General features: G+C 53.5%; 1 protein-coding gene and 1 long non-coding RNA gene across 40 annotated transcripts in view; one reads left to right on the forward strand and one right to left on the reverse strand.

Moving 5' to 3' along the window:
* LOC101066428 (receptor-type tyrosine-protein phosphatase delta) overlaps positions 1 to 27,811 on the forward strand; it is a 185,460-nt gene that overhangs the window by 68,692 nt on the left and 88,957 nt on the right. For all 39 annotated transcript variants that reach the window (XM_029840574.1, XM_029840580.1, XM_029840577.1 and 36 more), the window contains exons 7-8: positions 1,567 to 1,610; positions 11,228 to 11,275. The gene's annotated coding sequence lies outside the window, so the exon portion shown is untranslated. The remainder of the gene's footprint in view (positions 1 to 1,566; positions 1,611 to 11,227; positions 11,276 to 27,811) is intronic.
* LOC115250746 (uncharacterized) overlaps positions 14,061 to 27,811 on the reverse strand; it is a 58,753-nt gene continuing 45,002 nt past the window's right edge. The window contains exons 3-4 of the long non-coding RNA XR_003889329.1: positions 24,789 to 24,860; positions 14,061 to 14,324 (exon numbers count right to left, since the gene is read on the reverse strand). This is a non-coding gene — a long non-coding RNA (uncharacterized lncRNA). The remainder of the gene's footprint in view (positions 14,325 to 24,788; positions 24,861 to 27,811) is intronic.

Below are 27,811 nucleotides of genomic sequence, written 5' to 3' on the forward strand. Positions count from 1 at the left end.
TCCGATATGAATGCAAATAACGGCGTGACATCTTTACGGTTATCTCTGTATCTGCGCCCGTTACGCCTGCCGCCCCTAAATGTGCTGATGCTGCCGCGCTAATGGGAATTCAAAAGGTGGCCTGCGATGGCCACCCCCCCCCCCCCCCCAACCCCCCCACTAAATAAAATGTAAACAAAAGCTTCATTGTGCCGTCCTCACACCCCAGTCACTTGTGTATGCACTGAGCTGATAAGTACTGGGCTTCATTTTCCCCATGGCGAAGCACCGTAAAAAAACTGGGGAGTAATAATTGCTTTGGGGGGGGGGCGGCGGCTGCGAGATGAGGACGGCTAAATATGCTTGATTGCCTCCTCTGCCTCAGTGCTGTGTAATGAAATATGGCTGCCGCAGACAGAAGCTCCCGTCCGATTGCCTTCTTGTCACTTTCACCCCTTTTTTCCCACTTTTTCTGCTCTTTTTTCATCTTTACGCCCCCAGTTGCCCCCCCCCCCCCCCCCCCCCGCCCGCCCCCGTCCCCGCTGCAGGAGGGACCTCATCAAAGCATTTGTGTCCATTCAACACTTATCTTAGTTATAATGTAGTAATTACAGGGGGGGGGGGGGCTAATTGGGTATTCCTGACCGCATCCAAATGGCCGCCTGGCTAATATTTCTCTGTTCTACAATTCAATTTGCGGATTCATTAGCATGAACGTGGCGCGAGAGCGAAGGCAGATGATAAGGAAGCTGTCGGAGGGCCCCCGCAGGTGGAAGGAGCTAGCAAACACGCGCATTAGCATCGGAGTTCGCGTGTCATGGACAGTTTAGGAGCTTTACGCTTCTGATAACGTCCCCATAGACGTGCCCAATAAAGCTCAAGTCTCAGATTAGCAGCGGCGAAAGCTAACTGACGCGGCGTAAGCTAGCATTTACCGCGTTTTCGTCAAGTTGCCCGTGGCGTTGCCAGTGTGGGACATCCAGCGAACCAAGCGGCAAAGAAAACTTACTGAATTCCAGCGTCATCACAACAATCATAATCATCCTCGCTAATCACCTCATTCGACCGCCAGAAAGCCGCCGCCACCGTGTTTTCAAGAGATAACGAGCGAAATTAACGCTCACCCTGAAATGTTTACCCGACCCCACGGGCTCGTTTTGTTGCTCCCACCCAGAGCACATTTCTCCTTGTTGCTCAAATCAGGAGCTAATCATTTACGAGAATATTAGCTAATGGATTTAGCAAGGAAATAGCCCGAGAAAATCTTCCCAGGACATTAAATCTACGACTGCCCCCCCCCTCCATCTTTGCCCTCCAGAATAACTCACAAGCTAATTTGTTGTGCTACTTAAAGGAAAATGTAATTACACTTGTTTTCATTATAACTCACAGAGCCGATCGATAACCGAGGCTAAGCTGCGCAATTTTCTGTTCCTTCAGCTGAATTTGACTTTCCAAGCAAATATTCCCTCCGTTGTGTTTTTTTTTTGCCGCGTAATTGTCGAGTCAACAGAAGAGACTCGCTTCTACGGAAGCTAACGGACAGAAATGGAAACATTTGATTGGGAATTTTCTCTGTTTTCCCAGTTCTCTTTCCTGAGACGTCACCGCTGGGACGAGGCCTCCGGCAGGTGAGACCCGGAGACACTCCAGATATTCCAAATAATCGTCTTTATTAGCATCTCAGAGGTCGACGACAGGTTATAGTTAAACTGGGAACCGCGGCTCCATTTTATTCACAATGTAGAAAAAAAAAACGTGAAATTGTACTTTGAAATTAAAAACAGGCGAGTTCACGTTTCCACCGTTAAAGATCCACCGAAGAGGGAAAAATGATTTCTCTCCCCTTTAAAAATGCCGAGTGGAATAAAATTGAGCGCTAATCTGATTCCTTCCATCTGCTGACCTGCATCAGCCCAGGTGGGGGGTTGATGGGGGATGGGGGGGGGCATATCTGGCAACCGAAAGCTCTTTAAAGTGACTGAGAGAGTGAAGCAGAGTGAGTGGCAGTGATGGGACCAGAGGAGGAGCCGCACAAGCCTGATTGATGGAGTGTGATGAGACTGTCACTGGGGGGGGGCTGACCAGCCTGCAGAGATGGAGAGAAATAAATCGGAGAAGGATGAAGTGGAGGGAAGTGCCAGGAATGGGTTTTTGGACATGCGATTGCTGGCGGGGTGGTGGTGGTGGGGGGGCAAAGATGTGGAAACAACATGGAGGAAACGGGGATATAAAGCAGGAAGACAAAACAAAAGGAAAATGGGAGGAGAACGCATGTGTTAGCATTGTTAGCATTCACGCTAGCGTGAGGTCCTGATGCTTGTTGTGACGTTTGGAAAAACCACAACACAACACCCACATGTGAGTGTAATAAACTGTTTTCGGGCCGGTTTATTGGACATCTTACGGGCTTTCAGCGCAATATTAGATCTGGTGGTCACACGGACCAAGAACGGAATAGCGGCTCAGTTAAATCCCTGTTCTGGGAATTCCACAGTTGGTGATTCCAGACTCAATAAAGGCTGCTTCACTTGTATCCCTGCCTGAGGAAGGACGGCGGACTGGCCAGAAAGTTATTATTGGAAGAAGAAAAACAAGCAGACAAAGAGGTAAACGCTCCTCTCTCTCCGGGCCCCCGACTGGACCCCAGACCAGGCCCCTGACCAGGCCCCTGACCAGGCCCCTGACCAGGCCCCAGACCAGGCCCCAGACCAGGCCCCAGACCGGGCCCCCATCTATCTTCAGCAGGGATTCGCATCAACCCCCGGGGGTAATGTGCTCCAGAGGAAACTGGACACAGGAGAGGCTAGCCCGTTAGCTTCCCCGGATGCGTATAGCATGTTTGCATCTCTGTCACACCTGTGTAGCTCTGTTCTGTTATTTTTTGCTGATCTGGCAGTTTTGAGCCACAGACGCGCCACAAACCAAGCGCCTCCTGCCGCCGCGGCGCCCAGCACCTCAACAAGCAACTCTGGCTCGGAGTGATTCACGGACACATCCGACATCCAAACCCCAAATCTGACCCATAAATCTCCAACAGGAAGCTCGTGACTCTCGATCAAGACTTGAGAAACGGAATCAATAATTATCAGCAATGGTTCCAACGGTCCGGTGCGGCGGCGTCGCCCGGACGACCTCGTCCCTCACGGAGGTCGATAGAATCTTTGTATTTTCCAGACGGTTCTTGTAAAAACAAGGAAGCTCAAAGAGTAAAGCTCATTTATGCGGAATGCCGAAGTGACTCATTTGTGAGTTCTCCGCTTCTGCTTCCGACAGACTATTTAGCAAATGAAGCTCGTTTTCTTTCCCAACTGTTCAAGCGAAGAGCAATAATGTTTCCTCATTGACGTCGAGCGTGATGGGAGCCGGTAATAAAGCCTGAAAACCCGATTAAAGACACCGAGCAGGATCCTCCCTTCATTTCTGATGGACCAGAAAATGAAATCAACTCGATTCTCTTCCGAAAACTCGTCGGACTCGTCGGCTCCCGGCCAGTCCGATCATTCCGAAGTGCGGCGTGAAAACTGCGTCTGCTTTTACGCCCCAACGTAACCCTGCGAGGGTCCCGTTCGACAACCCGCTTCAATAGGGTCCGGCGCCCTCCAATTGTGGCACCACCTTTGCGTGGGCGTCCTGCAAAAATGCCAGAAAAATTCCAAAGACGTTGGAAATCGGAGACATTTTGGAGTAAAAGAAAACAAGCCGGGTCTATTTTCAGGCCACCCGCAGTGAAAAGTGATGGAACGTCTTGTGACGTGTCTGTCAACGTGGCCCCCCCCTCCCCACGCCGCGACTCAACGACCGACCGGGAGTTAAAATTACAGTCGGGCCTGACGTGACGGCAGCAAAGTGCACTTGATTACACGGCTAAAAGCAGAGACAAGCGAGGAGCGGGAAGGAAAAGGACGCTCTCCGCCTTCCTCCCCTGAGTCCAAGATTCAGCCAACGGCTGCTCATCGGGCGTCAGAGGTGTTACGAAGTGTTTACCGAAAAAAACGCCTTCCCTTTGGCAGTGAGACGCAGAGGAAACACCTGCCTTCCGGATGACGACGCTGACATTTCCCGGGAACGCTCCGGCAACGGGAGCCGGCTGAGGCAGCGCGCCGCATGCAAATAACAACAGAAAAAAAAAAGGATTAGCTTGCGTCAGGACTTCTCGTACACGCGTGCTGAAAACCACTTGACCTTTCCGACATCCCAGAAGTACTTGGGTATTGCATCCATGGTTCACGCTGCCGACACGCGAGGTGGGTTTCTTGGCCCACACGGCTACGGCTACAGTATGCTAGCATCCGATCACAAGTTCGAAACTAATCAAGCGGGGTTATAATAGTCCGTCAAACCTGTTGTGTTTGGGCGCGCGTCGCCTTCGTTTAGCACTCCGATTAAACGCATTTCAAAGCTAAAAGGATCATTAGCCGGGAAATTCGTTCTTGAACAGCACCCATCAATCAAACTCCGGCACGTATTTAATTCCCTCCGTCTCTGGTCTTTTCCTGCCGGACAGACGGCCAGCGCTCCAAAAACTTTCCGTGTTTGAAGTCAGTCGGGTTTCAAGGACTGCGGGCGTCAGCAGATCCCTGTGGATGCACAGGTCAATAGCTATTATAGCAATAATCGATGGCGTTAGCGGTTCGCATGTGGCTGCTTTGAAAAATCCTTCTCTGCAGCACTGTGAGGAGAGGTGATGGTTCCTTTGTCGAGTGATGAATAAAAGAGAAGTTTAAATGAAGGGAGCGAAGGCTAACGCTAACGCTAACGCCACCTGTGACCGGCTGTCGCGGCCACGTACGGCTAACACCGACGTCCTTGGGTCATTAGTTGTCTGGGTTCTCCCACAATCACAACTGGAAAAATCTTAATGCTGCGTTCAAAGTCGTAAATTCTCATCTGATTTTTCAAATCATGGGCCACTTCTCATGTAAAAGCTCCTTTTCGTAGGCACAAACCCGGCTTAGATCCCAGCTCCAGACATGTTAGCTGCTCGTCCGGGGAAGACAGTGTCTTTTCTAACCAGAACTGTCTCAGGCACTTTTCAGAAACCCAGAATCGGACCCCCAACGGCGGCAAGGAAAAAATTCCCTTTTAACAGGAAGAAACCTTGAGAAGGACCGGGAACAAAAGCATGGACCCGAACTACGACGCACGTGAACTCTCGACGTGGCCCCAAATGTCACAATCATGGAGCCGGACAAAATAAAACCTGGACCGGAGTTCCGGAATAGATCCGAAGTAAAAAGAAGAAAGTGTCTATAAACACGCAGCGACGCTTGAGCGACTTTTACGTTTTCTGCTATAAAACGAGCGCTAAAGTCCTCATGCGTAGCTTCCCCCGGCGTGTATGCTAATGCCCCGTCCTGACCGCTCGCTCACGGGAGAAGAAGAATAAAACCACGCAGGACGCCGCGTGAAACATCATTCCGCAGCGACGGCGCCGGCTTCCGCGGACCCGACCTTCTTCGCTGCGATGTTCTTGGCGCCCACACCCGTGTCACTCACAGCCGTACGTCTTCACCTCATTTCATGGTCTGCGGGGTTCAGATGGATGGCTGTGCCGCCACTCGAACGCCGGTGGGAGGAGAGCGGCGCGCGTGCGCGTGTGCACGTGTGCACGTGCGCGCAATAACACAATGGAGGGAGAGCAAACCGGAGCAGGGGCGGGACGCTCCGCTGCGCTAGCAGAGAGGATCGTCGTCGCCGGCAGATATTAACCTTTTGACCTTGTACTTTTCTGTTAACCAAAATGCATTAAGCTCCTCTGGTTGGCTGCCAGCGGTGAATCGGGGTCTCACCGATGCGCGTCGAGCGTGACCGAGTGATCGGGGGTGAACCCGTTTTGCGCTAATGCGCTTCAATTACGCTGAAAGTCTGATAAAAACGTTAAAGTGCTGATGTACGCCGGCGTTTGGCAGCGGCTCATGCTGTCAGAGGGACAGCAAGGCCGCTAAAAGCAAATACCCAGGGTGCACGGCGGCGAGCACTGTTTAGACAACAGTTCTGGTCCGCGGAAGCGCCTAGCGTCGACTTAAGAGATGCCTGTTTTGTTTGCCGGCGTAGCTCGGAGCGGAACGGCTGATTTAGCCAAACCAGGCACGACACCAATCACACCGCTGAAAAATCGATTCCAGCAAAGCGGCTCTGCTGGGACAAATAACGGCAGGATCAAAGGGCCGGAACCGTCTGCTCCGTACACGAATTAGCTTGTGCGAATTTAAGATTTTAACCTGTTTTACAATGTTCAATGTCTCCACGCTGTAAAAAAGTTGTCCAGGCAGGAGAAAACTGGCAGAAAGCGTAAACAGATGATAAAGAGGGTGCTAATGCTGCTAATGCTAGCGTACCTTTAGGTAGTTTAAAGGCTTCTACATAGATGTTCCTTTCCTTAAATCACCAAAGAAATCATATTAAACCACAATTAACCGCAAGCTAACATCTAACAGCTTACAAATTCCTCGGCTCCTAAGCATTCTAGACATTAAAGACTCCTGACTTTGATGATTAAAGGCTTCACACGTGATGAGACATTGACCATTTAACCAAGAGAATCCAAAAACTGAGTCGCTTCTGTAAACTTTCACTTCCTGTCACCAAACGGCGCCTCAGCTGGGTAACGCCGATTCCTTTCTTCATTAAAATGTGACGGTCGGGAAGCTTATTTCAGTGATCAAAGTATCTCCCTTCGACAGTACAGAGGACATAATTACGCTATTATATTACACTATTATGTAATTAGAATTGTAATGAATATCCTCATTATCTCTGTGATATTCAGACTGTTAAAATGGTTTTATGCCATTTTAGAGCTCTAATGAGCACACGTGCTTGCTAATATCACAACATAATTCTGTGCATTTACACCATTAACGTGCACGTGAGTCAAGAGCCGATGGATTCTGATGAAGCTCAATGCTAATCTCCGTAACAGCCGCTATGTTAGCGACTTCCTGGACTCCTAATGTGACCGCCAGGCTCGGCGGACCACGAAAACCGTCTACGAGATGTCAAAATGACCTCAATGCTCCCCAGACTAGCGCGGCGGCGTCGTCGTCATGACGATCCGATACATCGTGAAGGGTACGAGACGTCTGAAGAGTGTTGGGACGCGGCCCCGGGCTCCTGATCTGTCTCCAGTCTGGATAGGCGGCGCCGGGGAACAGAACCGTCTCTCTCAGGCCCAATTACAGCAGAGCGCCGCAGTCGCTTAGCCCGCTAACGCGGTGCGATATTAATTAGTGTTTGTAAACAATGCTCTTTGCAGAGATCATCGCGTGCACTCGGCGTCCTCCACTTGTGTTTGGTAATTCTCACAAGTGATTAAGTGGCAGCGTCAGGACAGCTGTTCAAGATGAGTTCATTGGCATGTGTAATTAATGGCACTTGAGATAATTATTCAATCATTACTTTGATTAATTTCCTGCTTCCCAGATAAGGCGTCAAGCGTCCGGCTGGTGCCGATGGTTCTGGGAGCGGGACGAGAGGATTTTTAGGAAGCTTGCCTTGGGAAAGGGAAGTCAATCAAGTAAAGGCTGCACAGGCGGCTCAAAGCTAACGCTAGCAACACTTCAGCGGTTCGAGGGCCGGTTGCGGGATGTAGCTGTTATTGTTGTTGCTAAATAGTAGCATCACCGAGCTAACGTCTTGGAACCTGGACGTGCACGACTTCCCAGCGCTGCTCTCTTCACTGTGTGCGAAACATGCTAACTCTTCAGCCCTCAGATGTGCAGGATAGTGGCAACATCCGGCTGAAGGAAAGCCCGGCAAATCGGTTGTGAGAGATCTTGTCAAACAGATTAATTCCCACCCAGGGCCGCGGGCTTCTGGGCCGTTTCTCTGTCATGCTGCTTCGCCGGGCGCCCTCTTGATAATATCCCAAAGATAAAATTAATTGTGCAGGGAGATGTGGGAAGGGGAGTATCTGAAAGGACCTTGAGCAACACACGAAGCCCTCTTTTCCTCTTTCCCTTTCCGCCTCCCTGCACGTGAAAACACGGACGCAATCAAAGCACCGGAATTGTGACGCGTCGCACCGACGGATGCTAACTTTACTGGGAAGTTTCTTGAAGTGGGGAGCTCTGACGGTGATGTGAGGGGACGGGATCAACCCTCGCGAAACATCCCTGCCTGGGAATGTTGGCGCTCAAATCACCATCAGAGCAGAATCGCCTCGGCCTCACCAACGTTAGCCTGCAGGTCGGCCTCACCAACGTTAGCCTCACCAACGTTAGCCTGCAGGTCGGCCTCACCAACGTTAGCCTCACCAACGTTAGCCTGCAGGTACGGCCGGGTCACCTCCGGCCCAACAAACTCATGAAAACCTCAGAGCTGCTTCAGATATTCGGGTTAAATCAGCCTAAAAAGGGCTGAAGACACCCGCTAAACGTAGCCCCTTAGCGCTAGCTAACTGCCCCTGCCTCATCATCCTGATGGGAGAATTATTGAGGCCCAAACACACGAGAAACGACACATTCTCAGAGAACCTTCTCACATCCCGCTATCGCTGGGAACAGCCCAGAATGTTAGCTAATCCCTGTGGCGACGTAGCGCGAGCGCGGCGTCTTCGTCTTTCAGCGGCGCCGGCCTTCAAAGACACCAAAAGAGCGGTTTTAGCGGTTTGAGGCAGCCGCACTCTCTTTGTCTCAGTGACCCCCTGGAACGCTGAACCGCCCGAATCGTCCGTCACCTCCGCTGGCAGACGGCGCAAACGAGCCTTTAAACTCTGACAGAGAAATAAAAGTGGCGAGCGCCGTCATCACCTCGACACATCAAAGGACGCCGCTGGAGACGGGGGGGGGGGGGGGGGGTGGCGAGGGCGGTGGGGGTCGACCGCCGTCTGCTTTTAGCCGTGACAGATGCAGCGACTCCACCGCCACCGTTAGCAATAGCACGCTGAAGACAGCGGCGCGTGAAGATCCTGAGGTCGGCGAGATGTTCAGGCTCCTTCGCGCCAATAAACTTGAGGTCCTCATTGAAAATCCGACACGCTCGCCGGCGATGGGAGTGTTTACACACACACGAGCACACATGAGCACCCTCCCCGCCTGGCTCACAAGTGTTCTCCAGCTCAGCCAGTCGCCGCTGTCACGCCGCGATAGCGCCGACCAGGCTGGCGGCGTCCCAGTGGGCTCCTCCTTCCCTTCGCCAGAACTCATCCTGCGCCTCTGCCGTGTCACTCAGGAGCCCAGACAGGCAGCGCGGCGGCGATGACAGCACGCCGACGGGCCGGAGAGCAGGTAGAACCGTCTGCCGGGACCCTGGGGAGCAATTAAGAGCGGAACCCAGGGGTCTACTCAAGAACCTCCTGCCAATTTAATCTGTCCTGAAACACAACCGAGACCCCCCGAAAAGGGGATAACGGAGCTCGGTAGCTACCTGGTGACACGAAATGTTGACAGTTTAATCAACTCCGCAGGGTTGCCGCCATTAAGAGTTTATCTCAGTTTGACTGGTTTTTGTCAGCCGTTCCCTCCCGTTCCCCCAAATCCAAAAATCTGACGTGAACATTGTGATAGAAGAGCAGAGCCGCTGGTTTTCCGGTGTCGACCAGGACGACCGGCAGATTAGCGCGCTAGCAAAGCGCTGGTCCAGAGCTCTGAGGAACTGGTCCTAAGGGGGACATCCGGCGAACCAAGGGAAACCAAATCAAATCAATCGATCCTGAATATTCCGAGCCAACGTGATGAGCACCTTTTCCTTTGTTTCGCGCAGCCGTTGAGCCGCTAGCATCGGCGCTGGCGGCGTCATTCTCCTGAATTACCGGCAGGTGATGGAGGCAGACAGATAATGGTCTGGAGGAGGACTGGGTCTGCTGGCCTGTGACAGACACTTCCAATTAAAAAAGGATAAATAACTGATTCCTCTCTTTCCGCCCTCCCGGGGGTTATCGGGATGGCGCTCCTGAAACGGTAGTATCGCAGAAGAGCCCAAGCGGCTAAAATCCTGCTCAGCGTCTGCATCCAGGATGGTGCCAGGAAGTCCAGGAAGTGGGTCTGTGTCCTCCAAAGTTGCTTCAGAGCTTTGGGAATGTGCAGATGGAACTGGGATGTAACTGAGCCACAGCTGCTTGGACGCTCCGCTGCAGCCGCTCTGATGATTGAACCATCCCAAAGCTCGCCAAAGCGCTAGCCGCGGCGCCAAATTAGCAAAGGCCCGGGCCAACCCAGCAGCGCCTACCTGTGTCCGGGCTCAGCGGGCTACCGGCAAAATCCACTTTCTTTCTCTCAACTTTGCGCCGCGTTGACATTAGCGTCGGAATTCTGAGCTGGATCCGGAGGGAAAATCCTGCTTTTCTAAATAAAGTGACACGACTCATTAATGTGATGAATGGCCTCGCCGGCGCCCGGCACCTCGCCGTCCACCCTCTCCGGGCCTCTCGTGGGCCATTCCAGGTGAGAGCCGAGCATTTAAACATGTGCTGAGGCAGCAGCTCTGTTAGCCAAATGGTTCCGCTCTTCAGCTCCCAAGGACCCGTTTTATCGCTAACGCCCAATCGTTAGGGGGCGGAGTCAAAGGGGGAAGAGACCAAAAAGGTCATTCCGAGCCACAGGGGCCGGCGTCAGGAGGTCAGAGTCGGTGAAATACGGCTAACGTGTCACCATTTTGATGATGTTGCTCATTGTTCCCGCGCGTCTCCCCCCACCGTTCGGATCGGGCTGGAAGGGTTCGGCGAGCACCGCTCCCGATTCCTCCTCCTGCGGTGCTTCCGTGACGGGGTGGAGATCTGAGGGTTGAACTGGGAGGATTGGGAAGCTAACCGGCAGCTTCGGCACCACGTTAGGAAAAGCAAAGCCCGACTTGAAAAGATTTCAGGATGCTGTCGACTGTCCTGACAGCTAATTTTGGGGGGGGGGGGGGGGTGAAACGTCAGCCTTTAAATTGGGGAAGAGGATTAGGATTCGGATGAAATTCGTCCAGAACAGAAGCTTCAGAAACGGAGTCAGGAGCCGTGACTCGGCTGTCCTGCCGGGAGAGAATATTCCGCTCTGGAATGTGAGCAGGAGAGGTAGCCAAGCGTGCAGTACGAGTTATTTCCCCCGCAGGATGATCCCCGGGGGGGGGCCTCGGCAGTCCGGGACAGCGTTCCCGCTCCTCTTCCTCCCTGCCAGTTTGCTCCCAGGAGCCCCGGAGTCCTTGTCTTCATTAAGGGAGTTCCTCATTGATCAATCACTGTCAGGCAACTTGCTCTGTAATTGCACTGTGTCCTAATCATGAGTGACGTGTCCCCCCCCCCCCCACCCCCCCTCTGTCACAGGTCTCAGGAGAGAGAATGTTCCATGACTTTCACACCTTCGACCTTAAGGTAGGTCCTCTCCGAGGGTTTTACTCTTCTTCCCGGTCTCGTAAATGAATATTTTACATCGTTTGTGGGGGGGGGGGGGGGCTGATCAGGGGTGAATCTCTGCTGCTCAGTCCATTTTATTTATGAAAATACACCCAAAAACACACACCCCCCCCCCCCCCCCGCGTCTAAGACCACCTTCCCCGAGGGATAAATAAAGAAATCCTGAATGTCAGAGGGAAAAAGCAGGAAAAGACAGAGCGCCGAGGTTCAGGCGGCAGAACCGCTGATGAATATTCATCACTCAGGTTTCCGCGGCTCTGACGGATCGTTGCCGTAGGACCGCTGCTCCGTCACAGCCGGCGAAAACGACCCTCAACAGCTGTCGAAGGCGGAGCGCCACAGCCCCCGGCGGCGTCTTCGGATCAAACGACGGCAGGATGTGAAATAGGTGCAGCAGATTAGCGTGTAGCTAGTAGCTCAGCGGTTCAACTCATCAAGCTGCGTAGAAATGAGACATTTAGCATCTAAAAAAACCCCTTTAAATGTCCCGGACATGTTGAGACCCAGAGCGACTGGTCCCTCAGTCCCCCGCCGGAGCCGCTCAGCCCCCTCCGAGACGTTTCCCTGGATCTCCCGACGGTCCAGGAGCCTCTGACCCTTTAAAGTTTTCAAAACTGCGACAGGAAGTCAAACATTAGAGGCTGGACTTCCTTCCCTACACAGGGGTAGGGTTCACGCTAGCTCATGCTAATGCCGTACGCCGCGTCATGCTTCATGCTAGCGCCGGTCTGCAGCACAGACGTCCATAACCTTCTGTCGGGAGCACGTTAGCAACGCTAAGCTTTAGCGTCGGAAAGACAAACCCCCGCAGAAAGTGTTTGCTCGCCTGGCGGTCTCAAACACGCCTCTGACCACGTGCACGGCGTCGGCGTTCGGGTCAGCGTCTGAGGGGGGACGTTTTAAATTTAAAATGTAATCAGCACAATCACGGCGAGCAATCAGTTCCTCTTCATTTCCCCGCATCGACCCCCCCACAGGCCTGTTGAACAGAGCCTCTTATCAGCCCGGATTAATTTATGACTTTGATTAGCGTCTGTGCACAGATTAGCATGTCAGAGTTCAGGTTTTTGGGATTTTTTGTTGTTGTTGTGTTTTGAATGATGCAAAAACAGCAGGCGCCAGTTTGGTTTTTCTCTAATTAAAAGCCATTAAAATGTTGATCAAACAGGTCCTGAAAGAGTTAAAACAGCCTGTAAACTGCCACCGACCCCCGAGACGTTGAGCGCTAAGCTAACTGACCGAGCTACATGAGCGGGCGCGCCCGTTTCCTGTCCGCCGGTCCTCAGATGAAGCCTCAGAAAACCTGTTTCGAAGCGCCGCTTCGTGCACACGCACGCTGTGATTTTCCCACAATGCCGCTGGAGCAGGGACGAGAACAGCGCGGCGACGCCTGCTCGACCCCCTTTTTCCACGCTGCCAACTTGGCCTCGGCTTCAGCGCTGAATCATCCCGATTGCGCCGCTGTGATTGCTTAATTAAATGCTTGGCTGTAATCACTTCGCCGGGGAGGGAATTAAACGTCCGACGGAGCCGCGCGGAGTGAAGAGAAATCGATGGGACACGGAGCCGGAACCCAAAGGTGTTTTCCGACTTTTTTGGACTGGACGTTCCGCAGCGATGCTGCTGCTCAGTCTGAAGCTCCGTCGAACATTTAAATGTTGAGAGGTTTCGGAGCTAATTAGCATTTGGTTTTAGCGACAAAATGTGTCTTTCCCACGGAGGACGCCCCCTCCTGGTCAGATACCGGTGACTCCAAGTGGCATTTAGCATTCGCACATTAGCAGCGGGCTACTTAGCCCACCCACACCGTGTAGGCTAACACTAGCAGGACAGTAGGACAGAAAAGGAGGCAGCCAACCACTAGAGGGTGAAGCGCGACGTCGGATCCTCTTTATTCCTGGACGGATGTTTTCCAGTTCGGAGTCTGTCGATTCCTCCCTGACCGCTAAAATCCAGCGACTCCGCTAGCAGTTAGCGACCGCTCGCCGCGTTTTGGCTGTTCTACCGTGAAAAGCCTGAAGGCGGAGATGAAACTCCAGCCCACACGGAGACGCCGCTTGAAAGGGCTAATCTGGCAAAACATTTGATTGAACCAAAGACCTTTAGAATTCGAGGAAGGGCGCGCGACTCCTGAAACGACAAGCGATTATCAGAGCGCCGCTGGCGGGCGACGCCGTAATCCCCCAGATGTTTGCCGTCTATGAAATGTAAGAGTCAGAATTAGATCTCTCGAACAATATCAGCTCGTCCGCGTCCACGACGCCGCAGCATTTAAGACGCAAAATTAAGTTGACCCCGTCAGGAAGCTTAAGGACGAGCGGAACCAACCTCGCGGCGGTCTTATTACGCCATCTGCGTTTGTCTCGTCTCCTCCGTGTAATAAGTCCCCACTCTGGTGAGACCGGGGGGGCTAATAAGGCTTTTTATCTGCCTTAGATATTAGATAGCAACACCTCATCACAGCTAAGCCAGCAGTGGGCTCTCGTCCGGCCCGGCGACGGCTCCCAAAGACGTCTTATCAAATTCAAATTAGGAGCGAGCGCCGTGGCCCGGAGGACGCCGCCGCGCCAGGGACGTGGAATCCGGCTCCCGCTTCGTCGGAGCACAATGTTAGCACCATCAGCTAGCGCCCGGGCAGCATCAAAGCGGGCATGTCGCACAGGAAGGATGGAGTCAGACCTTTATCGGAGGTCACGATTGAGACGTTTTCCAGTGAGACGTGGCGCCACCTAGTGGCGGGAATACGGATCTTAACTTAACGCGAGTCAAGACGTGAAAAACGTACTGAAAATATTTCCAAAACAGAAAGAATGTTTAATATTGAGGGTTGTGACAGTAGATTAGCGAAGATCAACCGACTATAAAGATAAATTAGCTTTAAATCACCAGCTCGCCACATCGACGCCGTCTGAGGCGTCTTTTTCTCCACCTTTTTTTTACTCTCACGGTAAATCGTCGATCCAGAGAGTGCAAAGGTTTCAGACTTCTTATCATCCCTCGTGGCATCCTTTGTCAGCGTGTATGGAAAAAAAATGAAATATTAACTGGGAGATATAGCTCGGAGTGATAGAAAATAAATTACTTCGGTGTGGCGGCAAAAAAGAAGATTGCGAGATTTATCAAGTGCAGATGGAAACGCCTGCTGCGCACCCTGAAAAATCAAAGGCAAAGCAAACCTTCTGGTCCCGACGCGCCGCTAAAGGAAGCTAATGCTACTGCAGGCGTGCCAAAAGATGCGTGTTAGCGTGTTTCATTGGTTCGCGTCTGGAATTTAACCGCGACTCAAATCAAACAACCCAACTCTTCTGGCACAAGAGAACACGCTAACTAGCTAAAGGTTAAGCTATCGGGGATTAACCCAAATTTACACATTCAGCTTCGGCAACAGCGGCGGTGGGGGGTGGGGGGGTAAGTCGATATTGATTGATCTCGGAGCCTTGGCAATTACCACCATGTGCACAAGACCATGTTAAGGTCAGTATTAGCTTAGCTCATTTTACGGGTCAGCGGGCTGGCTTTAGCTAAACTAAATTAATGGGGGTAAACACTTTAGCTCACCTTGATGTAATTTACAGCTCTGCGCGGGCTATTCTGCTCAACCTTCCTGAACCTTGAGCGGTAAAACTTGTGACACACTAGCTGGCTACACGACCCTGAAGATGCATTTACGTGTAAATAAAATGGCTCCATTAAAATCAGCTCGTTTGAGGCCGAACGCCAACCTGCTCTCACGACAGCGCTACCTGGAAATGTGATGTTAGCTAAAACCAGCACAGTTACAACGCATTCATGAGCGCTATAAACGTCATACAACTTTGATTAGCATGTTGCTCTTTTGCCAATAGCAACTACCCAAAGAGATGCTACCAGCCGGGCACGTCATCTTGTAAACTACCGTTAATCTACCGAAAACCGACCGTTAATCTCTGGTACAAAACGTGAAATCCTTATTTGGGCGTTCTGTCAGTATCTTCCTGTGTGCTAACGTTGTTTGGGGCCTCTGAAGCCGAGTCTTATGTTGCTTAAACCTCCGATAAATTCAGTTTCCAATATGCTGATCTCCATAATGGAAAGTCAATGCCCCCCCCACACACACACACACCCACACTCTCAGTGGGGGAGATGTATTCATCAACGGGCTGGAGACGGCGCCCTGGGGAACGCCGCCCCGGTGCTCAAACAGAGAGGAAGCAGAAAGAATCCAAGCGGCCGCTGGAGCCCGAGCCGCCGGAGGATGAGCGGATCGATCCGGTGAACGAGTTATTTATAATCCTCTCACCGGTGATTGCCGGAGGACTCCACCAACGCCGCCCGCCGAACCCGCCTGATCACCTGGTGCGACGCCGTGCTAGCGCTTCCGAGGTTTTTCCCCTCGTAACGACGCCGCGTCAGGACTCCGACCCCACGATAACGGCGACAAAAGGTTGCCGTCACGCCGTACAGCGATATAGATAAGCTTCCGTTCCCGCTGGGCTCCGCGGAACGCGCGGCGGAAAAGGCGACGGGAGCGAGGAGCATAAAATATCGCGGAGGGGAGAAGGCGCGGAAGGGATGCTAACAGCAACGCGTAATTCATGCTCGTCTGTTTGGTCGTTGGGTGCGTTCGGCCTCGCCCGCGCCCGCTCGCACGGCAGGAAATCGCGTGTAGATTAGCATGCATGAGCATCCGTTCCACCCTCGGCGAGGCGCTCATGAATAAAACACCGGAATATTTTTGACCCGGTTTATTTCATGTGGATCTTCTCTGGAATGGACGTGTGATCATTACCCATGATTCCATACATCAACCCTGTGGCTCCCGGACCGTTTACAGCTCGTTAGCTGTGTTGTTAAACACTAAATATCACCTATTTTGAAGACGTGATGTCATGCGTGACATTAATTAAACAAACACAACATACATAACGAGCTTTCTACCCTTTTCTCGAGAATTACAAATCCCCATCGTGGTGCTTATGATCCCGAATTGGTGGGGGGGGGGGTTTGCCGGTTTTCTTCCAAATGACCAGAACGATGCTAACCTGAGTCGAAACGATGCTAACCTGACACACGACCTGTCGGGCCATCAGGGATCAGGTAGATCTGGGATCATCTGCGTTTCCGTTGTCAAATCCAGTGACGCTCGGCCCCACTCACGGCAGGACGCGCGTGGAGCTAGCGCCCTTTAGCCGAAACACAAGCTTTAGGTCCGAAGCGTCCCGGTTTGTGGCACCAGTAAGTGCAGGAGCGTCTGTCTGAGCCGCCCTGCTAGCATCTCATCTGGACTGTTCCGAAATATCGGAGGATCCGGCTCATCGGAGTCTCTCCAACACGGCTGCGCCGCCCATAAACAGACAGTGAGTGATTAGCGCTGCTCTGCCGTTGACATCATTTGCATTTTAATAGACCATAATTACAACTCAGGGAAAATAAATTGCAGTTTGAAGAATGTTTGAATTGCTCCGACTCTCCGGCTCTCCGCGCGAGATAGCGCTGAGCATATGCAGGAGCTGCCTGGATGGTTAATACCAGCCGGGTCTGGAGCGAGCGGCGCTGAAAGGAGCCGGGCGAGACAATGTGGGCCGCGCTAATGACGGCCGCCGCGTCCATCCGGCTTTACGAAAACCACTTTTTAATTGAGCCGATAGAAAGTTGCACGGAGAAGCTGCCGAGGGCCGGTCCAATCAGAGCCGGACCCGCTAGCTTCCGGTGCTTTCTTTAATAATCGCTGGTTAATATTCGCCAGCCGGCCTCACCTGAGGCGACGCGACACCTCCGCGGCGTTAGCCCGGGGACGTCCGACCCGTGCGACCCCGTAAGCAAGAGTGACAACGCCATAATACTCCCGGCGCCCGATCCTTCACGGGTGGATTATCAGATTAGAGGCGGTTGTTTACGGCCTCGCCGCCTATCCAAAAAGTTGATCTGTCAAGTTTATCTTCCACTTGTCGGATTGCGGCGGCGTCGGACCAAACAGCCGCTGCGGATGGAAGATAAGGCCGACAAAGGCGAACGGGAGCTCTGGAAAATGAAGCAAGGCTTTTCTCTTCGGCGCGGCGATGCGCTTTATCAAGCTAAAGAAAGGGTCGGCACAGGAAGCATTAGCGCGCCGCCATTTGATTCCCTTGACCTGTTGTGTGTGACGGAGCCCTTTTCCCTCCTGAAAGGGAATCGTCCGCTCAGGTTAGTGGCGTGGAGTCAAAGTGGATACAATCCAGCGCCACTGCGTCGTTAGAGTTAGCAACTTTTAGCCGGGGTTCACATCCAGGCTAACTTTTCTTACTTCCTAAGTCCTAAAAGGCGGCAGAAGCTGAAGGTCGCGCTCTCTTCCGACGCGGCTGTCGCGGGAGATCTGCCGGAAGAGCCAAAGATGAGATCGCTATCGCACAAAGCTAATCTTATCAGATGCACAAGGCTCAAGGTGTAAATGTTTTGACATCCGCCGGATGAAAAGCTGCATTTCCAATTATCGGGGAGACGTCACGGAAGCGGCAGAATGATAAATAAGGAAATTTTAAAGACGGAAAAGTCAGGAGTTCTGTCCCCGATCGGCGTCATCGCTACAGGCCGCGTTTACTTTAACTTCCAAGATGATATAAAAATGCAATGAACCCGCATCATTTAGCTTTAGCATCATACGCTAGCCAGGGATAACTGCAAATGAAGTGGTTCCGGTTTAAACAACTGCAAACGACCAGTTTACGTCTTCGCCAGGAACGTTCCAACCTCGATGGCAACTACACGCCCCCTGGTGGCAGGTTACAGTCATACAGTCTCCAGCACTAAACCTGCTAATATTAGCATACTGACACCGAGCACACGCCAGGCTTAAATTTTAATCCCGCTAGCTCTGAACCTCGTTAACAATCCTCGCTGGTTTTCCTCTCCGTCTTGGCTAACGTCTGCCAACCGCCATTATCAACTGCTAGCTTAACCGCTAACTACACGGAGGGCTCATTAGCCTCAGGTGGCGCCTACGTTGCTATTTTATGTAGAATCATCCCAACTTCCCTCCTCTCCGTCCGAGCGATGACGCCACTTCCCTCTCTCTTTACTTCCACGACGGCGTGGAGCCTCGGAGCGCCGGCGAGCTAAACGCGCAACGTTTGCATCAGACCTTTTCCCGTCTGAGCGTCGGTGATAAAAACAAGGACGACAACGTGGAAGTGGTGAATGTTTGATGGCGTTCCGAGGAGTTCAGGCGGACATCTGCGCGCTTCCTTCCCAGCTAAATCAACACACGCACGACAGCGTCGGAGCGCTTCCTCCTCATGCCCCCCGGAGCTCCGGTCCCTCTCGGAGCCTCCAGACTCCGGGACGCTTCCGTAGGCGCAGGTGTAAATTAAACATATTTGCTGTCTAATTTGTGGATTTGCGGCCCCCCCGACAACGGATCCTCCGGAATAAACCGCTCCACGCTTCCTTAATTGCCCGTCTTTGTTCCCATCTCCACGTTCCCTCGACCGTAAATCTCTGGATCGCGGAACGAGCCAAACGCCCAGATTTCCGTGAGCGGCGTGGCTCCGGTGATGGGCTGGATGTGTCACCGGGAAGCCACTCAGCACCCGGGAACAGATTGAGCAGGCAGCCGAGATGGATCTGTCGGCACTTCATTCCGCATCTCTCTGTTTAATGATATTATATTTCATTTCCCGAGCAGAGAAAACACCATTACCCAAAGCAGCCAGACGGAACGGGACATTCTGCGGCAGATTCCGGGCCTCCTCGCCGCCACAGTAATTGAATCGCAATCGCACGCCACGCGGAAACTTTGCTCCCGTTTCCGCTTCCTTTGTTAAACGCGGAGCTCGACTTTCCCGGCTAATAAAGACGCGCCCGAACGCAGCACAGGTGTGAAACAACAGACGCTAAAGAGGTCACATGACCGCGTCCGGGGGCGGGCCTTCAGGGTTTGTGGGGAAAAGGGAGAAAACGCAGCCGGTTGTTTTGACCCCGGATTGAAAAGCGGTGATGACGAGGACGGGGGCCATAATTGTGCTGGGTGGGGGGGGGGGGGGGGGGCAACGAGGTCAGCAGAAGTGGAGTAAGTGCTGCCCCGGGCAGGACCGGGTCGTTCCAAAGGAGCCCGCAGAGACACCGGCGAGAATCAATTGCAGCTGGGACGCAGCGCCCCCCCCACGGCGAGGCGCCCCCCCCCATTACCCGTCCTTTTAAATTAGGACAGCGCTTAGACGACGCGGCCGACAAATGCGCCGCCACAATCAAATCAGTTCACGTCCCAACAGCTCAGGGCCACCCGCCCCCCCCCGCTGGTGCCCCCGCTGGTGTCCCCGCTGGTGCCCCCCGCTGGTGTCCCCGCTGATGCCCCCGCTGACGCCCCCTGCTGGTGCCCCCGCTCCGTGGCGTTAAGAGGGACACGCCGCTAACGCTAAAACGTTTCTGGGGCGCCATCGACAGGCACAAATTACATAAAGACATAAAAGCCTCTGCGTGCGTTCTGACAAAGGACAGATCGGCACGCGAGGGTCGTAATGGACGCCGCTCACAGCTGCACGGAGACCAATTGAGCCGCCGACATCGATCGGCCGCCATCAAACCGCGCCGACGGTTTTTTTTCCTTCCAAAACGTTCCAAACGTTCATGCAGATCAATGGGAGTTTTCCCCTCCAGCTCCGGCACTTCAAAGCATCAAAGCCGGGCTTTGATTTCCAGTTTCTGGTGGATTCGCGTCGACGTTTTCCATCTCTGGAGCACTTGGTCGTCTCGATCCGTGGGCGGGAACGCTGGGAACGTTGGGAACACGTTGCACCGTCCGCTTCCCAAACGAGCGCAAATCCGCTGCGAGTGAGTCGGCAGGAACGGTGACGCGGGAATTCTCGATGTTCCACCTCTCAGTCGCCGTCCCTCGGCCGCGGCGGCGCTGGGATAAAACCGACCCTCCGTGATGGATGGAAATGTCAAAGGTCAAAGACAGTCTAAAGGTGGGAGATGATGAAGTGTCTCTTCGCCCATGGAAGCAGATCCGGGGTCAGATTGTCAAAGCTGACACGGCGACACCGCGGCGACCTCTCATTTAATCGCCGTATTAATTCACCCATCACAAAGCCGTGACGCCGCCGCCGCCGCCGGCGTCCATTCATCATAAGTGACCGCTTCAGTATGCAATCAATACGGCCCTTTTAGGAGCCCGGACCTCCGGAGCTACACGGCGGCGGCGTGAGGGGGGGGTTGTGATAAAGTAAACGCTTGCCCAGGCCGGAGGGGCGAGGCATCAATCATCGGGGAGCGCTCGCATCAGCGGCAGCTTGTCCCGCGGCGACCGCTCCACTCGTCAACACTCCCGCCGACGTGCATCTATCACTTCGGAAAAAACGCTCCCCCGATCACAGCGAATTCTGGAATAAATCAGTTTAACTCCGCGCCGCCACGACCTGGCAGCTTGTAACCGCTTCCATTGTTGGCGTCTTGCGGTGAGAGGCGCTTCTTGCTAGCGCACCTCGCCAGTGTCCGTGCGCGCTCGCCCGCGTGCGTGCGTGCGGCGTCTCGCCGCGGGCCGAAGGCAGCTCTGCTCACTGAAGGGGAAAGTGAACAGCTGTGCCTGTGACAGCTGGAGCAGTCATGACATCCCAAATATCAGGAACGGGCTCTGGCGCGGCGGCGCGGCCGCCACCGGGGCTCCTGGATGAGACGCCGCCTTTTCCGGATTTTTGCTCCTCGCTTTGGCGCGATAATGTGGGGAGTAATGAGTTTCTCCTTGGTCTTTACCCCGGATAATATCCCCCCATTTGCTCCAAAACAAGCCCGGTGGAGCAAATTAGGAAATGTTACGTCCGTGAAAAATGAGCCGAATGCTAATGTTTACTCTACCGGTCGGACTTCCGCTACAACCTCTCGCGGATCCAGTTCTAGCGTTCCGAGCACCGAGTCGGCGCTCGGTTCGAGGCAAAAGGGAAAACGCATCCGTCACGTGTTATCGCTCGTAATCGCCGCCGAGTTCGGATCTCATCTGTCGGAAACGGCAGGTGCCGGAAACACGTTAGCGGCAGTCGCTACGGCGAAGGCAGCGTTTCTAAAGAGAACTCGGTGTGCTATGCAAATGAGCGTAATCACCTGCAGCCCCTAAAGCACCAGACCTGTTTTAATTACACCTTAATTTCAAGTATAAATACCCCCCATTCAGGCCGAGCGGGGAGACGCCGCGTCGGCGCTGATAATTACCAGCCGACTCCTGATTATACGAGGCGGCGCCGAGGTGAGGGATTGAAGAATGTCACGGCTCTGACGGTTGCTGCGAAACCGAAAGGAGCAGCGGTTCCATCATGGCGGCGCTGCTAAAGCACAGCAAAGCTAGCGATGGTCGGAGTGGGCGGAGCCAGGCTAAAACTCTTTTAACTGAGAAAATGGGCCAATTTAGCCTCCTGAGTCCATTAAAAGCATCAAAAGTCGAATGTTCTTCCCCACAAGAGCTAGCTTCCCCCCGCTAAGAGCCCATTTTTCCCCGGCAGAGCTTCACCAACACTCACCAGGAGAAGTCGGCATCAACGTGAACAAATATGTGCGGAACGCCGGTTTTCCTCGACTCACTTCAGTTTGTCTTCTAAAACAGGAACTATCAAGGGAAATTAGCTTAGCCCGACGTGAGGGGTTATAAATAGGTGCTGCCGGGACTCGAGCTTGAACCTGGAGGAGCATCTGCTGCTAGCAGCCTGTCGCAGCCTCAGATGTTCCTTAACACTTGATTTACTCAAGTGGCGTTCCCTCCTCCGCGCCACGTTACCGCGCTCGCCACGTTCCACATGGGTGGCTCGCCGCAACTTTACTTTTGTTTCCTCTCCTCCGCCCCGAACGCCGAGGCTTCGCGACGCGGCGCTCCAGCTGTGCCGGTTGGCAGCGCGTGCTAAAGTTGATTTCGGTTGGTTTTTGCAACCGTGGGGGGGCCGGTTGGGGTATTTATGAGGCTCCTCGTTGATTTCTACACCCGCATACCGGCAGTCGTCGCGGGCGACTTTAGCATAAGCGGCTACATCGGCGTCGACCCGGCTAATCTCGGCGCCGTTTCACCGCAGCGGGACTGGCGCTGACTCACAAATAACCTGTGCTAACTGTGCTAACTCCTGTTATCCCTGACGACAAAGGTTGAATAAAAGGCGGGTCACATGACCCCCCCTCCCTCTCCTCATTGGTGGCTGCGCTCAGGCAAGGTGAAATCTGCCGCGGTTACAGGGAAGCTAACGGCTACCTGAGCGCTGGTGGGCAGCTTCGGCCGCTGACTAACCCGCTGCGCCTCCTGGTCTGGGAGCCTAATTGCAGCTCCCAGCTGAGCGGAGCGCCGCCGACCTCGGGCGAGGTCGAAACGAGCCGCGTGACCCAGCGAGGGGTCACAGTCGGAGATCCTCAGTCACCCTGATTGGCTGAGTCAGACCGATTTGTTCCCTTCGTTATATGAAGCTTTTAGATCCTCATGCGCCGGCTAAAACATGTGACGCTAGCATGGTTAGCTAACCCTCAGCAGAGGCTGCTATGGGCCATTTCTGGTGGGTGTGTTTTCAGTCACAATCCAGCCGTTCACGTCACCTCGTCCCTAAAAATCCAATATTCCTCTGGGAACGTCGCGGATTTCAACTTTAAATCCCTCCGTCACACGGAAAGTTTCTCCGACGGCGTGCCGGTTTATTTCTCTTCGGTTCCGGTCTGCAACGCTCCACAAAGCGCCGGCCTCCTTTGGGCGGCTTCACGGCTACGTTGTGACATCATATCCAACCGCGTTAGACGCCCCTGCGGGAACCCCGCTCCGGCGGCGGCGGCGTGCTGCTCAGAGATATTGATGGAGAATAACACGCCGCCTTTCAGAGCGGCAGCTGCCGGCCCCTTTGTTCTCCGTCTTCCTCGCCGATGCTAACAGCTGTTCCTTTGCCGCGCACGCGAGCGGCGGCGGATAATTGAAAATGTCGATCTCATTAATTTAGTCAGCCGAGGCTTTTTCCTCCTAAATAACCGGCTCATCTGAACAGATTTAGTGCTGACAAAGCAAAATCTAATTAATCGGACGTCAAAATATTCATCCGGTAAATCTGATAAGTCTCAGGACCTGACGGCACCTGAAACGCGCTTTGATCGTCCTCAAAGGCAGCAAAGTGAAGATTAAAGCCCCGTGGATCACCTGTGCGCCAGCTAGCGTCCCACCTGGAACACGAGCTGCGATTCCTTAATTGATTTTACAAGCCAGCTTAGGCGCTAATTGCTCTTTTTCCCGGGGAGATTGGCGAGCCAGACGCCGTGGCAACCTGGTTTTTTTGTTGCTTTGCGACAGATTTCTCATTCAGGTGCGAACAGGAAGTGGAGGAAGGCATCAAAGAGCCGCCGGAGAGCTGCGTTCAAAGGAAACGCTCAGACGCGTGTGAGCAGACGGCGTCCACGTACCTCAGACTCAGTTCAGATCCTCGTAACATGTGGAGCGTCAAAGCAAATATGCTCATTTAAGATCGGGATGAACGATATTACCTGCCGGAGCGGAAGTCTGCGCGGCGTGCCGAATAAATGGGAAATTATCTTCAAGTGCTCGGGACGTTTATTCCTGCGGAGCCGCTTCAGTGCCGAGGAGCGACTTTGTCAACCCTGGATCAAGTTATCAGCGGAAATCTAATTAATTACCCACATCTCCAGCCATTTGCGTTTGGGTTTCTTCATTAGCGTTAGCGACAGAGCAAAAAAGAACTCATCTGCGATGGATTTTTGAGCGAAACCGCCACATTTCTCAGAAAAAAGTTGCAAATAATCGTTATTAGACGCCAATACAACTCAAATTAAAGCACATTTTCTTACTAATGAATATATAAGCCACCCCCCCCCCCCCCCCAAACAGCATTAAACCCAACAGGAAGTCTGTAAGGTTTTAAACATGGCGGCCATTTTGGCTCTTCAGTTTACCCACTTTAATAAACTTTTTCACAATTTGTTGGGGTCAAACCGCTTCGTCCAAACTTCTCTGAAACCTTAAAGAGGCGTCGATGAATCTCCGGCGTGGAGACAGAGGCCGCATCAATCTGCATTAATCACACGTGCGCGGTATTGAATGACCGTTACGCCAACACAGCTGAAGCTACCGGCGCTGTGCTGAGCCCATCGCGTGTCGCCGCACCGGCCAAACACCGTTTAGCCGTTTGGCTGCCGGCGCCGCGGCGGTGACTTTGTGAAGCCGTTTGATGCTCCAGATGTTTCCAACCAGAATGTAAAACTCGTTGGAGTTGACGTGATAAAGTTCAAAGTCCTGCTGAAATATTACCGAGCTTTTCTGTTCAATCCTAGCACGGAGCTGCTAGCTGCAATGCTAGCAACAATAAGGCGACGTTCAGAGTCCCAAACAGCAGGTGGCGCCAACAAAACTGATTAACTCAACTCACAAACACACAGAAAACAGGACGATTTAGCACCTGTAGCCAAACTCCTCCCGGCTGGTTCGGCGACTGACAGCTAATTCAGCTAGCAAGATAACTGCGCGTCGCTAACCGTGACGTACTGGAGAAGCACTGACCTCCACCCACGGCTCTGGACGGTGAACTGGATCTCCACGCGCTGCAGGTGATCCATCCAGGAAACTCGATGCCTGAAAGTAAAGAAGGGAGGTTTAATTAGCCCGTCCGTACATCCTGGGTAAATAAGCTAACGGCGGTTCCGGCGGCGCCGTAGCATTATTGCACTTGACGGTAGCCTGTTTCTGACGGCTCAGGTGCTTGTTTGCAGTTGTCTGCTCCTCAAACTAAACAGTGCGAAGACACGGGGGGAAATAATCGGACAGAATCGGGGCAGTTTCATAAAGCTAGCCGAGCAGAAAATAGATTTGTGGGGGCTGTCGGGGGGGCGGGGGGGCTGATTAAGGCGGGATTGTGATCCGAGGTGTTAAGGCTGAGGCCCGCTTTGATAAAACCGGAACATCTGTACCTTTTCACCTTCAGCCGCTTCAACGCTCACTTGGAAAAAAAGGGAGAAAAGGCAGATTTGATGGGAAAAGAGATTTGTGTCGCCCCCCCCCCCCATCACTCATTTTGTCTGTAGCCGCGCGACTCGAGCGCGGCCTTCCTGCGTGTGACCGGACAGAAGTGCGAGGTAATTATTGGAACATATGGATGAGCGAGCCCTCTCTTTAGCCTCGCGCTAATGATGCTTAGCTATTACCGAAGGGCGTGGGAAGGACACTTCCACCATTAACTGGGCTCCCACCAGAGAACCGCCGGTTCTGCTGCACCCGCCGCCTGTGGTCGGGATCAGAAGCAGGTGTGATCAGAACCCTCTCGTTTCAGAGCCAAAAAAAGGTTCCACTTTCAGAAATATTGACATTAAAAGGCCCTTTTATTCGACTGTAGATAAGTGAGAGCATCGCCCCCTGGTGGCGGGAAAGGAAAGGACCCAGTCCAGAATCACTGTTACAACAAAAACCCTCCCAAAACTTTCTTATTCTTATTAGCCGACTGATGCGGACGCCTGGTAGCAGCTCTCCCACCTCGATAGTTTCGTTTCATCATTCCCACAAAGCAACAAAACGAATTCATTAAATTTGATGGCTTTCGATTCTCCCCAATTCCAATTAAACGAACGTTCCAACAGAAGGTTTGTTCCAATAACTCGGGCTTATTGTCACATTAGCGGGATGGTGTTAAAATCGCAGCGGGACGCGACCACATAACCGCCGACGGACTCCTGAAACACCAGGCTTCCGGGACGGCGCCGCTCCCGACGTGGCGACAATCGCTTCATCTTAGCGACATCCAGCCTCGGCTCAGCTCGGGCTGACCCACTTCAGCTCCATTAACCCCCCCCTGAATGGGACCGGGGACGATGTCCCGCCGCGATGCCGGCCCGCTCAGGGCACTTTTCCTGTTTGGAAGCTGCGGCGCGCTCTCATGCTAATGGACCTGACAGTTAGCGTGCCTCGGCCCGCGCGGAAACGTGCGCGCCCCCCAGGTACATGGGGGGGGCCACCGGACCGGCTGCGGCTTTTGTGCGCCTGGTCTGGCGGCTGCAGGCAGAACCGATGCCACAACACAACGGACTAAAAGCTTTGGCCCGGTCCCAGCGAGGACGCGGGACGCGGCTCCAGGTGGAGCTTTTCCTTCAGGCAGTGCAACAGATCTCCTGAAACAGCCGAGTCCAGCAGCCTGGTCCAGAACCGGACCCAATCTCTCACCCAGAACCAGGTCCAGCCGTCCCATTCTTCCCCGAAACCACTGCTGGGCGCTGGAGTCCAGATGGTCCGTCTGCAAGTGTCACTGTTGGCCAACGCGGCCCGGCCTGGCAACTCTCGCCGCCATTTCGAGTCGAAGCAAGGGGGGGGGGGGGGGCGCTTGGATTGATTTCATCCCTCGTTCCGTGCACCGCAAATGGTTCTGACAAAGACATATGGTGGGGGGGGGGCGGCGGCGGCGGCAGGCTGCCCGGCCTCCAGCCTCAGCCGCGTCCGCCTGATTGTTTCAGGCAACGTGCACATTTTGTCAAGCAATGCATGCAACGTTAGCATGGGGGGAGGGGGGGGGGGGAGTGAGTGTGTGTGTGTGTGTGTGTGTGGGGGGGGGGGGTTGATGAATCCACGCAACCGCAAATGTTCCTCCCAACGCTTCACACGCCGCCTCGTGTTTGTCAAAGAATTCCCGTCTGCATTCCAGATGTTTGCTGCAACATGTCAGGAAGTCCTCAGCCAAGCCGATCGGTGAGAAATAGTCTTTCACCTTCAGTCTATTTGGGGGGGGGGGGGGGGGGTAGCTGGGGGGGGGGGGCTTTGTCAGCTGAACTGATAGTCGGCCCTGCGGAATGGCAGCTGTTGAAGGGCTTTTTAAATTGCAGCCAGGTTGATGGGTGGCTGTCAGGAGGCCGGCGGACGGAGCCTCTCCGAGGGGGGGGCGGGAGGAAGATTGAGTGGGGGGGGCAGTCGCCCCGACACCGGGATGTGCCGGAGAGGAGACGTCATTAATCCTGGAAAAAGAATTATAGGAAGTGAAAGTTGGGGCGGCAGGCGGCATCAGAGCAGTACCACGTCGGGATTCCCAGATTAAGGAATAGCGGAATAATATCAGCATCTCTGTCACTTTGATCGCCCGGTGGTGGCGGCGGCGGCGGCGGCGGCGGCGGCGGCGGCCTCGCTCTCGCCTTTTAGCCTGATCCACACTCGCCTTCCTGCTGTTAGCGCTCCGCTTATTACAGAGGCTCAGACGTGTTCCTGCGCCTTTCTCTTCAACCATTGTAGCGGCACAATGGCATTCCGAAGAACCGGAGCGAGGCGGACTTATAACGCAATCCTGTCAGGCTAATCTGGCCATGTTGTGGTTGAGCTGCTCAACAGATGCCGTTTTCCAGTCTGGAGGGTGGATTGCTGTACTTCCGATTTCATCTTAAAGTACAAAGGAGAAAAACTCCGTTTTACCCAAAGGTACCAACCAGGAATCCGCTGTGATCTCTCCCAAAACCAAATATTTCAGCACTTTTCAGAAACAGTCAAGAAAGAGCAGCCATGCTAACTAGCTGTTAGCACTGATGTCACACGTGTTTAACCAGGAGGTCACTAGT

This window comes from Takifugu rubripes, chromosome 8, assembly GCF_901000725.2.
Source record: "Takifugu rubripes chromosome 8, fTakRub1.2, whole genome shotgun sequence".
In the NCBI taxonomy this organism is placed as follows: domain Eukaryota; kingdom Metazoa; phylum Chordata; class Actinopteri; order Tetraodontiformes; family Tetraodontidae; genus Takifugu; species Takifugu rubripes.